Genomic DNA, 18101 nt, shown 5'->3' with positions numbered 1-18101 from the left:
ACTTTGGGTTCGCAAGGACTTGGAGTGCCGGGACGGGTTGGCGGATCCAACACTCTGGGTACCTCCGGGTACTTGGGGTTGGTTGAGGACTTGGTGAGCAAACACTTGATATACGTTCTTCGGATGTACTTCGGGTGTCACCTGTTGTCCGAGGCCACTTGCATGGTCAACGGTTGAGGTGGTGATGGCGGGTCGGTGCTGTAGGGTGCCGGCCTGTTGGCTGCCTTGGCCGGGTTGGTTGGTTAACACTTGATTGAGCTTGCACCCGAGGGTAATGGCACTTGAAGGTGGGTACCGGCCGGCTGACCTGGTGTGATGGTTGGTTGGTGAACACTTGGCGGTACTTGCACTTGGCTGTGCTTGGACTTGAAGGTGGGATCCGGCTGGCCTAGGCCATTGGTGGTTGGTTGGTGGGTTAGCCCTTAGTTGGGCTGGCTGGCTGGCTGGCCATCGGTGGTGTGGTGTGGTGTGGTGTGTGGAGTCGAGCATCGCGCGCCGTTGCCTTCTTCGGAGTGTTGTGGGTACGCAAGTGCTTGCAGTGCAAAGAGGTTGGTGATGGAGTGACATTGCCTTCACCATGGAGTTGCGGGTACTTAGGTACTTGCAAGGAGATGGTGGTATGGTGGTGTTGCGTGTGTGGTGTTCGATTAGAAAGATATAATTTCTAAGTCCGGATTAGTGCTGTCAGTGGGGCCGCCGCTAACAGGTCCTGCACGGCCACCGTGGGGCTTGACTTGGCGCTATTCCGGACTTGGGGCGATCACGATGTCCCCGTGCGGGACTTAGAAGATGGAAGAACACAAGTACCCTTATCCCATGACTTGTGAGCGATTGGCATACGTTACCACATGAAGAGAAAAATTGGCTAAGTCCCGGATCCATATTATATGAAGAGAAAAATCGGCTAAGTCCCGGATCCATATTATATGAAGAGAAAAATTGGCTAAGTCCCGGATCCATATTATATGAAGAGAAATATCGGCTAAGTCCAGGATCCATATATAATAACCTAATAATCGGCTAAGTCCCGGATCCATATTATATGAAGAGAAAAATCGGCTAAGTCCAGGATCCATATATAATAACCTAATAATCGGCTAAGTCCAGGATCCATATATAATAACCTAATAACAGGCTAAGTCCAGGATCCATATTATATGAAGAGAAAAATCGGCTAAGTCCGAGATTGGGTCTGTCAGACATACACTTTCAAGATACCACACAAGCAAGCAAGATGGCCTAGTGATGGAACCATATAATATGAAGAGAAAAATCGGCTAAGTCCGAGATTGGGTCTGTCGGAAATACACTATCAAGTTACCACACAAGCAAGCAAGATGGCCTAATGATGGATCCATATGATATGAAGAGAAAAATCGGCTAAGTCCAGGATCCATATAATATGAAGAGAAAAATCGGCTAAGTCCCAGATTGGGTCTGTCAGAAATACACTTCCAAGTTACCACACAAGCAAGCAAGATGGCCTAGTGATGGATCCATATGATATGAAGAGAAAAATCGGCTAAGTCCCAGATTGGGTCTGTCAGAAATACACTTCCAAGTTACCACACAAGCAAGCAAGATGGCCTAGTGATGGATCCATATGATATGAAGAGAAAAATCGGCTAAGTCCAGGATCCATATAATATGAAGAGAAAAATCGGCTAAGTCCCAGATTGGGTCTGTCAGAAATACACTTCCAAGTTACCACACAAGCAAGCAAGATGGCCTAGTGATGGATCCATATGATATGAAGAGAAAAATCGGCTAAGTCCCAGATTGGGTCTGTCAGAAATACACTTCCAAGTTACCACACAAGCAAGCAAGATGGCCTAGTGATGGATCCATATGATATGAAGAGAAAAATCGGCTAAGTCCAGGATCCATATAATATGAAGAGAAAAATCGGCTAAGTCCCAGATTGGGTCTGTCAGAAATACACTTCCAAGTTACCACACAAGCAAGCAAGATGGCCTAGTGATGGATCCATATGATATGAAGAGAAAAATCGGCTAAGTCCCAGATTGGGTCTGTCAGACATACACTATCAAGTTACCACACAAGCAAGCAAGATGGCCTAGTGATGGATCCATATGATATGAAGAGAAAAATCGGCTAAGTCCCAGATTGGGTCTGTCAGAAATACACTTCCAAGTTACCACATGAGCAAGCAAGATGGCCTAGTGATGGATCCATATAATATGCAGAGAAAAATCGACTAAGTCCCAGATTGGGTCTGTCAGAAATACACTTCCAAGTTACCACATGAGCAAGCAAGTTACCACATGAAGAGAAAGCCGGCAAAGTCTGGGAATGTTACCACATGAACTGGAAAATGGGCAAAAACCTACCTTCACAGGGAACGTGAATAAGTAAGGCTGTAGACATCGGATCGACAAGCCAAAGACTGATATGGAAAGGAAATGAGTAGTACTAGCTTTCCTGAGAGTTGCAGAGCTTAGACTGCATATGAACGAAAGTTATTAAGCGTCAAAGTCAGAGAAGTTACCCAAAGGAACACAAGTTCCAACTTAGAGCATGTATACCGCCTAGACGGTAAGAGGTACGGCCAGGCTGAGGAATAAGGAAATGTTGGCCAACATGTTCCCTAACTATCTCCCGAAGACCGCAAAGCAATCCAACATCAACCAAGAAAGTTATAGCCCGATCAAGGAAACACCTACTTTGCACCGATATTGCACCAAATACATGTACCAAGCACCTTCGGTTGCATACCTGCAGGGGTTTACCATAGTAGGCCATGGAAGACCGATATACCGAACATAATCACTTTCTATCTCCTCGGGTGTTTGAGATAGCGCTTTGCGGTACAAGAACGAAAGTTAGACTTTATCTTGGTGCATCTTTTTGCCCAAGATCACAAGACCCTATCTACCAAGGCAAGAAAGTTGTGTGGGGACAAAATGTCCAAAAGTGCCCAAAGTGGCACACTTGAACCATATATTCGAGAAAAACACAAGTGTGGGCCCGAGCTAGCAAGTTGAAATGTTCTGACCGTCAGTAGCCCTAGTTGAGGTGCACTTATCATTATATGAGGCCAACGTGCCAGCTAGTCTCTAAAGGGGCGATATGGGTGTTCCAAGGTTTGTACCCAATTGAGGAAAAAACAGGGTAAGGTACGGTGTACCGCGAATAACTCGGGCTATAGATGTCCGATCGATGAGTTTGGCATATGTATGGAAAGGTCTCGACGAGACCTAACTACCCTGAAAGTATGAAGGCAAAGACTTGAATGACCGGGAAGTTATTAAGTGCACAAGTGGTAAAGTTGCACCAAAGTCCATGTTACCCGAAGTGGTACATGAACACCCAATATTCGACCAAAACACAAGTTTAGAGACGAGCTAGCGAGCTACATTGTTCAGACCGTCAGTAGCCCGCATCAAGACACGCATTTCATTATATTGAGCCTAGCCGCTAGCTCGACTCGAAGTCGGTCATATGGTTGGTTGATGGTTTGGACCGACCACGTGGTGTACCAAGGTGATGTACCTTTCATGAATTAAAACTCTAACTGTATGGCACTGAGCGACAAGCTAAGGTGTGATTTGGAATAGTCTTGAGTGGGACTATTTAGGAAAAATGCGAACAAAAAATCACAAAGTCCTTGGGCGAAGCTATTAGCGAAACATAGAGCAAATTGGTACCAAAAACTATGGAAATGGGACTTGAGTCAAAAATAACCGCAAGTTGGAGAAGAGATAGCAAGCTTGCGTAGAACAATTATATTTGGTGCATGGTATCACCAACAAAAAAGTATATGGGGCCAAGGTGCTGGCTGGCCTCCAAAGTGGAGATATGGGCGATCCAAAGTTTGTACCCAAGTACGAACAAGTATGGAAAAAACAGGGTAAGGTACCAAGTACCATTAATAACTTCGGCTGTAGATGGCCGAGCGAGGCAAACGGCTCACCGTTGGAAAGGTCTTGGGGAGACCTATCTACCCTGAAAGTTTCATGAGGCTGAGTTGAAAGACCACGGAGATATTAGGTGATGATGGTCCAATTCGGGGACCAAGTCGCAGGAAATGGCGCTTGACCAAAATCACCCTTGGAAGGTGAATACCGGCTTACCGGTAAGAGATAGCGACTTGGCGTAGAATATTCATAAGTTGGGCGTGTAGAGACGCAACTTTTATTATATGGGGCCAACCCGGTCAGGGTGCTCCAAGTCGGTCGTTTGGTTGGTTTATGGTTTGGGCCGACCACGTGGTGTACCAAGTTGAGGTACCTTTCATGAATTATAACTCGGTCAGTTTGCCACCGAGCGACAAGTTCCGGTGTGATTTAGAATTGTCTTGAGTGGGACTATCAAGGAAAAATACAAATAGAAAATCAGCATGTCCATGGCCGAAGCTATTAGTGAAACATATAGCAAAATGGGTCCAAAAACGAATGAAATTAGAATTGGACCAAGAATAACGGCAAGTTGGAGAAGAGATAGCAAGTTGGCGTAGAACAATTATATTTGGTGCATGGCATGACCAACAAAAAAGTATCTGGGGCCAAGGTGCTGGCTGGCCTCCAAAGTGGAGATATGGGCGATCCAAAGTTTGTACCCAAGTACGAACAAGTATGGAAAAAACAGGGTAAGGTACCAAGTACCATTAATAACTTCGGCTGTAGATGGCCGAGCGAGGCAAACGGCTCACCGTTGGAAAGGTCTTGGGGAGACCTATCTACCCTGAAAGTTTCATGAGGCTGAGTTGAAATACCACGGAGATATTAGGTGATGATGGTCCAATTCGGGGACCAAGTCGCAGGAAATGGCACTTGACCAAAATCACCCTTGGAAGGTGAATACCGGCTTACCGGTAAGAGATAGCGACTTGGCGTAGAATATTCATAAGTTGGGCGTGTAGAGACGCAACTTTTATTATATCGGGCCAACCCGGTCAGGGTGCTCCAAGTCGGTCGTTTGGTCGGTTTATGGTTTGGGCCGACCACGTGGTGTACCAAGTTGAGGTACCTTTCATGAATTATAACTCGGTCAGTTTGCCACCGAGCGACAAGTTCCGGTGTGATTTAGAATTGTCTTGAGTGGGACTATCTAGGAAAAATACAAATAGAAAATCAGCATGTCCATGGCCGAAGCTATTAGTGAAACATATAGCAAAATGGGTCCAAAAACGAATGAAATGGGAATTGGACCAAGAATAACGGCAAGTTGGAGAAGAGATAGCAAGTTGGCGTAGAACAATTATATTTGGTGCATGGCATGACCAACAAAAAAGTATCTGGGGCCAAGGTGCTGGCTGGCCTCCAAAGTGGAGATATGGGCGATACAAAGTTTGTACCCAAGTATGGCAAAAACTGGTGGAGGTACCTTTCATGAATTACTGCTCAGGCTGTATGGCACTTAGCGGGACGCTTGGCTCTGGTATGGAATAGTCTTGAGTGGGACTATCAAGAAAAAATACGAACAAAAAATCACCATGTCCACGGACGAAGGTATTAGCGAAACTTAGAGCGAAATTGCGACCAAGTCGCTGGAAATGGCCTTTGGACCAAGTATACCGTCAAGGCGGTACGAGATAGCGAGTTGACTTGGAATATTTATAAGTTTGCCTCCACGAGACGAAAGTTTAGTTATATGGGGCCAACCCGCTCAGGGTTGTCCAAGTCGGTCATATGGCTGATCGAAATTTTCGACCAAGTACTGAGAAAACAGGGTAAGGTACCGTGTACCTCGAATAACTTTGGCTGTAGATGTCCGAGCGAGGCAAACGGCATAGCGTTGGAAAGGTCTTGAGGTGTTCTAGGCACCCTGAAAGTTTGAAAAGGCTATCTGGAAAACTCGTGGAGATATCAGAGAAACATTGGGCCCAAAAGATACCAAGTCGCAGGAAATGGGCCCTCCAAGAACACCCTAAAATCCCAATTACGGCTAAGTTGCAGGCCAGCTAGCGAAGTGAAATGTTCTAGGCATAACTAGAACACGTTAATGCGCAACTTTTTGAATCAGAACTTTTTTCGATATCTGGCCCCCAAAGGGGGGATATGGGCGATCAAAGGATTTTTCCAAGTTTCGGTACTTTTTACGGTATCGCTCATAGCTCCGGCTGTACGCAAGCAAATGGCAACCTAAGATATGATTTGGAAAGGTAAAGAGTAGTACTAACTTACGTTAGAACACAGCGAAGCGCTATCGGTTCATGGCAAGGCCGATTTAAGCAGTCAAAGATGAAAAATGTTGACAAAATGAACAAAAATTACCTTGGTACGCGAATAGCGGCCAGGGATGAAGAGGTACGAAGGTGGTGTAGAACAATTATAATTAGGGCTTGGTACGCTCTAAAAGTTTGCCGAAGACTGCAAAGCGCTCAGACCCATAGAAAGTGGCCATTTGGGCCGAACAGTGCGTGCAAAGAGGTGAAAATGCAAAAATTGCACTTTGGGGGGCGATTTGCGGGGGGAAGGAGGGGTCGGAGGGCAAAATGTCCTTTGACCAAAAATTCTTATCTCGTCGAGATCTACAACATTGCCGAAGACCGCAAAGCGCTAGCTCGCAATCGAAAAATCGAGAATTTGAAAATTTTCTAAGTCTTTGGCTCCCTAAGGAAAAGTTTCAAAAATCACGTTTGTCCCCAATTTTGAAGGGGAAGGAGTCGGTTCCGGGGCATGGTGTCTTCGGCAAAAAGTCTTATCTTTTTGCGTACTTTCGACTAGTTCAATAAAAATTTTTGACCCAAAATTTGTTCGGCGGACCCCTAGGTCGAAAAACCCGAAAAAATCCCAAAAAAGTCGAAAATGTCGAAAAATGAGAAAACCTCATATTCGGACTCTACACGAGCCCCAGATATTGAAAAGTGAAATCCGCGGTCGATTTGGACCAAAAAATTGACCTAGGCAAAGTTGTATGGAGGTAGGGACCCCTGAGAAAAAAGTTTGGTCCCGAGGCTCCTTGGACCACCAAGTCCCTAGGTCGGACCAAAATCGTAAAAAATCCGACCGAAGTCGAAAGTGTCGAAAATTTTAAAAAACCCCTTTTGGGGCCCTATGGCCTCCCTAGATAATGAAAAGTGAGGTCCGCGGCCGATCCGGAAGAAAAACTTGACCTAGGCAAACTTGTATGACGGTAGGGACCCAAAAAAATTTCGATGAGTGTAGTTTAGACAGGCCGGAAAATGTATCGGTGGTCCGTATCAAGGGACGTCTTTTAGTTCCATGGGGTGGTGGTCGTCGAACAAAGTCGCCTAGGTCGACCACCAGAAAGACCAGTCGTGTTGTAATGGATGTTTTGACCACTTTACTAGGGAAACCTAGTAGGTCGAAGCAAATTTGGGGTTCGAGATGAGTTGGTGAAAGTTGGTCCAACCTAGGTGTGCTTGGTGGAGGTTGACCATGAAAGTAGAGCATGATGGGAATGACCATAACTTTGGTTCTAGATGTCGGATCGATACACTTTCGGCAGTTTTGGAAAGGTGAAGGCCTGCTCTAGCTATGTTTCCTACCAAGCTGAGCGCCTACTAGTGACCCGGAGGAGGTATTAAGGGTCAAAGGCAAAAAGGGGTACCCTAAAGTGCATGTGACCAAGAAAATGGGAAAAACGGTATCGCCTATAGCTCAGGCTGTATGGCTCGGATCGGAAAGCTTGGATATGCGTTGGAAAGGTCTTGACGAGCGCTAGCTATGTGTCCTACCAAGCGAAGCGCTAGGTGTTGAGCAAGTCGGTCATATTAGAGGGCAAAGGTGAAAAATGGTGGTTTAGAGGCGAAAATTCACCTTATGATCGAAAATAGCGGGCGAACGATAAGAGCTACGAACACGGCGTAGAACAATCATAAGTACGTTACCACAAGAACTAACTTTGGCCAATATAGAGCGAGAAGATCGGAGGTAGCCATCAGGGTGATATGGCTGGTTCAAAGTTGGACCAAAACGAGACTTGAGAAATGGGTTGAAACACGGTATCGCGAATAACTCAGGCTGTATGGAACGGATCGACAAGCTAAGATCAGTGTTGGAAAGGTCGAACCAAGCGCTAACTATAATCCCAAACAACCGAAGCGCTAAGTGTTGAGCAAAACTGAGTTATTAAGCGACAAAGTCGAAAAATAATACCAAAATGGCCAAAAATCACACAAGACCAAGAATACCGAGCAGGCGGTAAGAGATAGCGGGATGACGTAGAATACTTATAAGTTTGCCTCTACAAGACCTAAAAGTCGGCCATAGACAGCAAGAAGATCGGACCACTCTGGAAGGGTGATACGAGTGGTCAAAAATTGGCAAAAATGAAACATGGCTAAAATGGATTTGACTTGTGCACCATGTAGCTCCGGCTATATGGCATGGATTGTAAAGCTAGGATATGTTTTGGAAAGGTAACACCCAGCGCTAGATACGACTAGAAGAAAGCAAAGCGCTAACTAGCATGATTTGGAAGTTATTAAGCGTCAAAGTCGAAAAATGTTACCAAAATTGAAACTCGAGTACATTGGGCCAAAAAGTACAAGTTGTGAAAATTGGACTTACGAGTAAAATACCGAGCAGGCGGTAAGAGATAGAGACTTGGCGTAGAATAATTATAAGTTGGGCATGTTATAACCTATATTTGACCCGAACATAGTGTCGAGATCGGTGGTACCCAAAAGGGTGGTACAGGTGTTAGATGGTTTTCCCAGAGCATAAGCTCCACATGATATGGAAAACGGGAAACATCATAACTTCGGCTGTATTGCATGGAATGGAACGAACAAGGTATCGATGGAAAGAGAAAAGGTAGCGCTAACTATAATTCCTGCCAAGCAAAGCGCTAGCATGTGACCGTTCGGGTGTTATTGTGAGTCAAAGTCAGAAATTGTTACCACGAGAGGCGAAAATCCGACTATGTCCAAAAATACCGGGCTGGCGGTAAGAGATACGGCTTGGCCGTAGAACATTTATAAGTTGGCCAAGACAAGACCTAAGTTTCGTCCATAGACGACAAGAAGATCGAAGATACCTGAAGGTGAGATATGGGCGTCCCAAAGTGGGCCTTTGAAAAAGTGACAAACTTCCCTTATAACAGCATACACCAAATATCTCTGGCTCTATGGCACCGAATAAGAAGTTGAGCTCAGCGATAGAAAGGTGATAGTCAGCGCTAAATATCATACGAACAGAGTGAAGCGCTAAAGGGAAAGGATCTTGGTGATATAAGGTGACAAAGTCGAGAAAAGTTGCCTCAAAATCATGAAAAATGTGAAAAAATGACTAAGTCCCGGGTGCCTTAAGGGCAGGTTTATCGAATGTACCGAGCTGGCGGTACGAGATAGAGACTTGGTGTAGAACAATTATATGTTTGGCATGGCAAGACCTACATTCGGTCAATACAAAGTGAGAAGATCAAAGATACCCGCAAGGGTGATATTGGTGTCCAAAGGAAAAAAGCACTAAGTCAAGAAGTCAGTATGCGATGAAACACGGACCAAGAGTACCAAGCAATTGGTGCAAGTTAGAGCCTTAATGGTTCAAGATAGAGACTTGGTGTTGAACAATTATAAGTTTGGCATAGCAAGACCTACATTTGGTCAATACATGGTGCGAAGATCAAAGATACCCGTAAGGGTGATATTGGTGTCCAAAGGTAAAAAACACTAAGTCTTGGGAAACTTATATGAAGGAAAGGACCCTGATGGGTCATATGGAATTGATCGAAAAATCGGCTAAGTCCCAAAATGGGGATGTCAGAACTACACTCATATGTTACTACATGAAGCAAGGCAAACTTATATGAAGGAAAGGACCCTGATGGGTCATATGGTATTTTACGAAAAATCGGCTAAGTCCCAAAATGGGGATGTCAGAACTACACTCAAATGTTACCACACCAAGCAAGGCAAACTTATATGAAGCAAAGGACCCTGATGGGTCATATGGTATTTTACGAAAAATCGGCTAAGTCCCAAAATGGGGATGTCAGAACTACACTCAAATGTTACCACACCAAGCAAGGCAAACTTATATGAAGGAAAGGACCCTGATGGGTCATATGGTATTTTACGAAAAATCGGCTAAGTCCCAAAATGGGGATGTCAGAACTACACTCAAATGTTACCACACCAAGCAAGGCAAACTTATATGAAGCAAAGGACCCTGATGGGTCATATGGTATGGATCGAAAAATCGGCTAAGTCCCAAAATGGGGATGTCAGAACTACACTCAAATGTTACCACACCAAGCAAGGCAAACTTATATGAAGGAAAGGACCCTGATGGGTCATATGGTATTTTACGAAAAATCGGCTAAGTCCCAAAATGGGGATGTCAGAACTACACTCAAATGTTACCACACCAAGCAAGGCAAACTTATATGAAGCAAAGGACCCTGATGGGTCATATGGTATGGATCGAAAAATCGGCTAAGTCCCAAAATGGGGATGTCAGAACTACACTCAAATGTTACCACACCAAGCAAGGCAAACTTATATGAAGGAAAGGACCCTGATGGGTCATATGGTATTTTACGAAAAATCGGCTAAGTCCCAAAATGAGGATGTCAGAACTACACTAAAAAGTTACCACACCAAGCAAGGCAAAGTACCTAGGTGAACCCTAGGAAGAAACACGGACCAAGTCAGATGGCCTAAGTCAATAGAACAAGTGACCTAGGCAAAGTTGTATGGCGCCGAGGACCCTGAAAAATCTGGTTAGTGTAGTTTAGACAGGGTAGGTTTTTGGGTCGGCCGAACCCCCTTATTTTGGGTTTTGGCCTCATCAAGAAGCTACACCTAGGCAAACTGCCTAGGGTGAAAGTGCGAAGACCAATCGAATAGTAAGACAAGTTTTGACCGATCGCCCTAGGCAAGCTTGTATGAAGAAAGGGACCCTATGGGTCATATGGAAATACATGAAAAATCGGCTAAGTCCCAAAATTGGGATGTCTGAACTACACTAAAAAGTTACCACATCAAGCAAGGCAAACTACCTAGGTGAACCCTAGCAAGAAACACGGACCAAGTCAGATGGCCTAAGTCAAGAGTGCAAGTGACCTAGGCAAAGTTGTATGACGGTGAGGACCCTGAAAAATCTGGTTAGTGTAGTTTAGACAGGGGAGGTTTTTGGGTCGGCTGAACCTCCTTATTTTGGGTTTTGACCTCCTCAAGAAGCTACACCTAGGCAAACTGCCTAGGGTGAAAGTGCGAAGACCAATCGAATAGTAAGACAAGTTTTGACCGATCGCCCTAGGCAAGCTTGTATGAAGAAAGGGACCCTATGGGTCATATGGAAATACATGAAAAATCGGCTAAGTCCCAAAATTGGGATGTCTGAACTACACTAAAAAGTTACCACATCAAGCAAGGCAAAGTACCTAGGTGAACCCTAGCAAGAAACACGGACCAAGTCAGATGGCCTAAGTCAAGAGAACAAGTGACCTAGGCAAAGTTGTATGACGGTGAGGACCCTGAAAAATCGGGTTAGTGTAGTTCAGACAGGGAAGGTTTCTGGGTCGGCCGGACCTCCTTATTTCGGGTTTTGGCCTCCTCAAGAAGACAGACCTAGGCGAACTGCCTAGGGTGAAAGTGCGAAGACCAATCGAATAGTAAGACAAGTTTTGACCGATCGCCCTAGGCAAGCTTGTATGAAGAAAGGGACCCTACGGGTCATATGGAAATACATGAAAAATCGGCTAAGTCCCAAAATTGGGATGTCAGAACTACACTAAAAAGTTACCACATGAAGCAAGGCAAAGTACCTAGGTGAACCCTAGGAAGAAACACGGACCAAGTCAGATGGCCTAAGTCAAGGGTACAAGTGACCTAGGCAAAGTTGTATGGCGCTGAGGACCCTGAAAAATCGGGTTAGTGTAGTTCAGACAGGGGAGGTTTCTGGGTCGGCCGGACCTCCTTATTTCGGGTTTTGGCCTCCTCAAGAAGACAGACCTAGGCGAACTGCCTAGGGTGAAAGTGCGAAGACCAATCGAATAGTAAGACGAGTTTTGACCGATCGCCCTAGGCAAGCTTGTATGAAGAAAGGGACCCTATGGGTCATATGGAAATATATGAAAAATCGGCTAAGTCCCAAAATTGGAATGTCAGAACTACACTTAAAAGTTACCACATTAGCAAGGCAGACTTGTATGAAGAACGGGACCCTGGTGAAAGTAGCAAATATCCCAAACCGAACATGAATATTATACACACAAGAGTACGAACATAAAGGAACACGGACCAAGCGTACCGAGAGAGTCGGTACTATAGAGCCCTCGTGGTTCTACACAAAGACTTTATGTTAGGGGTTCAAGCCCCATAGTACTCAAACGGTGACAGTAGCAAATATCCCAAATCGAACATGAATATTAAACACACAAGAGTACGAACATAAAGGAACACGGACCAAGCGTACCGAGAGAATCGGTACTATAGAGCCCTCGTGGTTCTACACAAAGACTTTATGTTCGGGGTTCACACCCCAAATCGAACGTGGAATTTACTTTCTGATGGTCATGCGGTCGTCCAAAGGGGTCTAGTATCCTGGGATGACAAGCATCACGGGCACAGCTCGTATCAAAACAGTCGAAGAGGCCCGCGAAAGCTTGCTTTCCATGGCTATGCGATGCACAAATTGAGTTTACTCACCGTAGTATAAAACGAACGAACCGAACCTATCCGAGTAGGGATAATGGGCGCAGTAACATACTTCTGTGACCCAGCGAGAGTTGAACGAGGTGACATGAACTGTCAGTGGCTTATATCAGATGGGATACATACATGAGATTGCTTTCAAATCTACACTCGAAAACCTAACCAAGTAAAAGCGAACGTGGGGAGGATTCGAAACCGGTAACGAAATCTTAAGCTGGAAAGAGTCATCACTATGGATACATATTATGCGAAACCAATCAAGTGCTCATTACTGATCCAAAACCGAAGAGCACTAGTGAACACCTTAATCTCACCCTAGTTCACATCCAAGTGATCGACCACGTGTGTGAAGCAAAGACCAATCGAATTCCTGAATGAACCGAACACTATGAACAAATGGCCAAAAACGTTATAACTATCCAAACATACTACTATCTAGCGAAAGTCATCACGATGGAACCATACCATGATCTTTAACCTATAGCGCTCACCATATTCCTACCCAGAGTGCAAGTGAACAGATTGCTCACCCCTACCCAGTTCACAACCACGTGATCGACTAACATACCGAGGTTACCACAAGTCAAAGTTATACGTTTACAAGCGCAAGACCAATCGAAAACCCCGAAAGCAATCTCGACCCAAAATGTATTATCCGTGAGTGTAGTCGAGTCTCGTACTCGTCATCTGTAATCGTCGGATAGAATATCCAGTACACGGTTGTCTTTCCAAATGAAATCTACATACAGAACTCGCTCTTGGCAAATGGGTGGCATTGGCGCAATCAGGAGCGAGTTCCCGTCCGGGTGCCAAGTGATTGGCAAATGTCTGGGGGAAAGCAACCATATGTTGATTTGTCTGTTAGTGTACTGGGTGTTTGAGGTATGTAGTATCCACGCTTGGTTGGGTGTGTCAGAGGACCGTGAATGCGTTCGCAACCCCAATTGGGGTACATCGGGAATGATTTTGTGGAACCGATGTGCCCGGCACACACTAAGTTTTGTTGCAAGTTAATAGTGTGCCATGTCCGGGGGGGTTGTGATTAAACTCTGGTGAATTGCGTACTGTGGTGATTGGGGTATGAAAGCCCCGCAGTTGCAATGGTCGGACGCGCCTAGCGTGTCCTTTAGTTGATGGTAGGGAAATGAAGGCCCTTGTCAGCTCACCTAAGTATTCATGGAAGTTTGGCATAAGGTCGCTGTGGTAGGGGTATGAAGGCCCCGTCAGCGCATGCACAATCGGGCGCACGAGCGCTTAGCGGAGTCGAATGCCGCTCAAGTGCCTGTCCGGTGCATCGGGTGTGTGTGTGATACGAGGGCAATGAGGTTCGCACGGGGGCTCGCCTCCCGTGTGCTACCGGACTTGACAACATATAGAACGTGGTGTTTGCTCCTCCGGGTGCAATGGGACAATGAACATTCGAACGCAAAGTCGGAATTCTGGTTGATCCTACCAGTAATATACGCTCGTCTCAAAGGTTAAGCCATGCATGTCTAAGTACAAACAGATTTAATGTGAAACCGCATAAGGCTCAGTATAACAGCTATAATTTACGAGATCATCAACCTAGTTACTTGGATAACTGTGGAAAATCTAGAGCTAATACATGCAACATGCCAGGACCCTCGCGGGAACTGGTGCACTTATTAGTCAAACCAATCGCGGGTTCTCCGTGTCATTGAGTTGAAGTCTGGATAATGATGCTGATCGTATGGTCTCGCACCGACGACAGATCTCGCAAATATCTGCCCTATCAACTATGGATGGTAGTATAGAGGACTACCATGGTTGCAACGGGTAACGGGGAATCAGGGTTCGATTCCGGAGAGGGAGCCTGAGAAATGGCTACCACATCCAAGGAAGGCAGCAGGCGCGTAAATTACCCAATCCCGGGACGGGGAGGTAGTGACGAGAAATAACAATATGAAACTCTTTAATGATGTTTCATAATTGGAATGAGTAGAGCATAAATCCTTCTACGAGGATCAAGTGGAGGGCAAGTCTGGTGCCAGCAGCCGCGGTAATTCCAGCTCCACTAGCGTATATTAAAATTGTTGCGGTTAAAACGTTCGAAGTTGATACTTGTCCAACACAGTCCGGCTCCGCCGACCCGGTCAACCCGTGGTCGGTGGGCCAAGTCGGAATCTGGTTGCGACTCAATGGTGTGGTAGGGCACCAAGTCTGTGTCATGGTGTGCCCTTCAACGGGTGCAAGTGTAACATAGAGCTCGACCGCTCACGTTTACCTTGAACAAATTAGAGTGCTTAAAGCAGGGTGCCCAAACGCCCTAGAATAATCTTGCATGGAATAATGGAATACGACCTTGGTCTAATCTTTCATTGGTTTGTACTCAGACCGGAGGTAATGATTAACAGAAGTAGTTGGGGACACTAGTATTACGGCGCGAGAGGTGAAATTCGTAGACCGTCGTAAGACTAACTAAAGCGAAGGCATTTGTCAAGGATGCTTTCTTTAATCAAGAACGAAAGTTAGAGGATCGAAGGCGATTAGATACCGCCCTAGTTCTAACCGTAAACGATGCCAACTAGCAATTGGGAGACGCTACAACCAGGTGCTCTCAGTAGCTTCCGGGAAACCAAAGTCAGGTTCCGGGGGAAGTATGGTTGCAAAGTTGAAACTTAAAGGAATTGACGGAAGGGCACCACAATGAAATGGAGCTTGCGGTTCAATTTGACTCAACACGGGAAAACTTACCAGGTCCGAACTTATGGAGGTGAGACAGATTAATAGCTCTTTCTCAAATTTAAGGGTAGTGGTGCATGGCCGTTCTTAGTTCGTGGATTGATTTGTCTGGTTAATTCCGATAACGAACGTGACTCACATATGCTAACTAGAACGCAGTCAGCGTTAATGCGTCGATGCCGATTGGAACGGGTTAGGACCTTTCGGTGGAGTATGACCTGACACCTTCGCTGTTCGTGTGCGCAAGTGCACTTACGGTACGCTGCTTAGCAGGACAATTTGTGTTTAGCAAAATGAGATCGAGCGATAACAGGTCCGTGATGCCCTTAGATGTTCTGGGCTACACGCGTGCTACAATGTGGGTAGCAGCGTGTCTCCTATTCCGAGAGGAACGGGAAATCACTCAAATACTCACTTAGTAGGGATTATGGATTGCAATGGTCCATATGAACTCGGAACTTCTAGTAAGTGCTGGTCATCAGCCAGCGTTGAATACGTCCCTGCCCTTTGTACACACCGCCCGTCGCTACTACCGATGGATTATTTAGTGAGGTCTTTGGAGATGATCGTTCGCTGGATCCTCGTGAACCGCGTCTGCTTTATCGAAGTTGACCGAACTTGATGATTTAGAGGAAGTAAAAGTCGTAACAAGGTTTCCGTAGGTGAACCTGCGGAAGGATCATTAGTGGCCAAGTGATCCTTCCAGAAGTCCGAACCTGCGGGTTGAGACTTCGGCTCAAGTTGCCATATGATAATTGACGAAACACTATAGAAGTCCGAACCTGCGGGTTGAGACTTCGGCACAAGTTGCCATATGATAATTGACGAAACACTATAGAAGTCCGAACCTGCGGGTTGAGACTTAGGCACACGTTGCCTTATACATGACTTCGAACAAATACACAAGTCCGAACCTGCGGGTTGAGACTTAGGCACAAGTTGCCTTATACATGACTTCGAACAAATACACAAGTCCGAACCTGCGGGTTGAGACTTAGGCACAAGTTGCCATATGAAAGTTGACGAAACACTAACAAGTCCGAACCTGCGGGTTGAGACTTAGGCACACGTTGCCTTATACATGACTTCGAACAAATACACAAGTCCGAACTTGCGGGTTGAGACTTAGGCACAAGTTGCCTTATACATACATTGGCCAAATAAACAGAAGTCCGAACCTGCGGGTTGAGACTTAGGCACAAGTTGCCATATTATATTCGATCAAACACTAAGTAGTCCGAACCTGCGGGTTGAGACTCAAGACCGTAACAAGATGTCACTATACAAGTCCGAACCTAAGGGTTGAGACTTAATGCGATCTAGATACCAAGTTGACATCCAATACCTGTTGAGCAAAACCAAAGATTCCCTGTTCTCGAATGATTACACTATATAACAGGGAATCATGAAGAAATCAAGCAAGCGTGAAACAAAGTCATCACTTGGGCATGCTCGATAGCCAACCACATGACCTTAACCTAAGAGAGCATGCAAACCACATGATACCTATAAACGATTAACCCGCCCTAGTTCAATCGTTCACCAAGTGATGACTTCAGTATGGCTAAGAGAAAAACTTTTGAATGGGAAAAACTCTAAGTCCGAACCTCCGGGTTGAGACTTCCGCGTCGGAGGTGGGCGCACCTCCTATCCGAAAGATGGTGAATCAGGGGTGTTCGATCAGCAATGGTCGGATGCCCCGTCGTAGTCCAACTATGACAATCCAAGTCAAGACCTCCGGGTTGAGACTTTCCGCGAGTACAAGCATAAAGGAACACGGACCAAGCCGTACCGAGAGAATCGGTACTAGAGCCCTCGTGGTTCTACATTGAGAGAGCCCTCGTGGTTCTCATTAGGGGCTTTATGCAAGTCGTACTCAATACTGTGGTGTGAAGTATAAAGTATAGTCTTCGCCTGGTCCACGCTGCTTCGGCGGTCCTGGGTAAGATAGTTCATTCTAGCTTGCCCTATAGTGGAATGAGGACACTTAATGCTTCGTCTTTTAGCGGCGGCTAGACTCCTCCTCACGGGGAACGAGTTGACGCACACAGCGGCGGCTTACGCACTATGGCAATCATGGATGCCTGAAGATTCCGTGAAGTTCTCCCCTGGTCCACGCTGCCTCGGCAGTCCTGGGTAAAATGGAATATTTCCAGCTTGCCCTATAGTGGAAGAGGACTATCCAACAATATAAAGTCAAGACCTCCGGGTTGAGACTTTCCGCGTCGGTGGTGTCGCGCACCGCCTATCCGAAAGATGGTGTAACAGGGGTGTTCGATCAGCAATGGTCGGATGCCCCGTCATAGTCCAACTATGACAACCAAAGTCAAGACCTCCGGGTTGAGACTTTCCGCGTCCGGAGGTACGCGTACCGCCTACCCGAAAGATGGTGTGCTTCTGGGGTATTCGATGAGTCGGATACCCCGTCGTAGTCCAACTATGACAATCAAAGTCAAGACCTCCGGGTTGAGACTTCCGCGTCCGGAGGTACGCGTACCGCCTACCCGAAAGATGGTGTGCTTCTGGGGTATTCGATGAGTCGGATACCCCGTCGTAGTCCAACTATGACAATCAAAGTCAAGACCTCCGGGTTGAGACTTCCGCGTCCGGAGGTACGCGTACCGCCTACCCGAAAGATGGTGAATCAGGGGTGTTCGATCAGCAATGGTCGGATGCCCCGTCGTAGTCCAACTATGACAATACAAAGTCAAGACCTCCGGGTTGAGACTTTTCGCGAGTACAAGCATAAAGGAACACGGACCAAGCCGTACCGAGAGAATCGGTACTAGAGCCCTCGTGGTTCTACATT

Source organism: Anopheles coustani (assembly GCF_943734705.1).
Source record: "Anopheles coustani chromosome X unlocalized genomic scaffold, idAnoCousDA_361_x.2 X_unloc_113, whole genome shotgun sequence".
Taxonomy (NCBI): Eukaryota; Metazoa; Arthropoda; class Insecta; order Diptera; family Culicidae; genus Anopheles; species Anopheles coustani.
The sequence above is the reverse complement of the archived record's forward strand: the minus strand, read 5'-3'. Positions refer to the sequence as shown.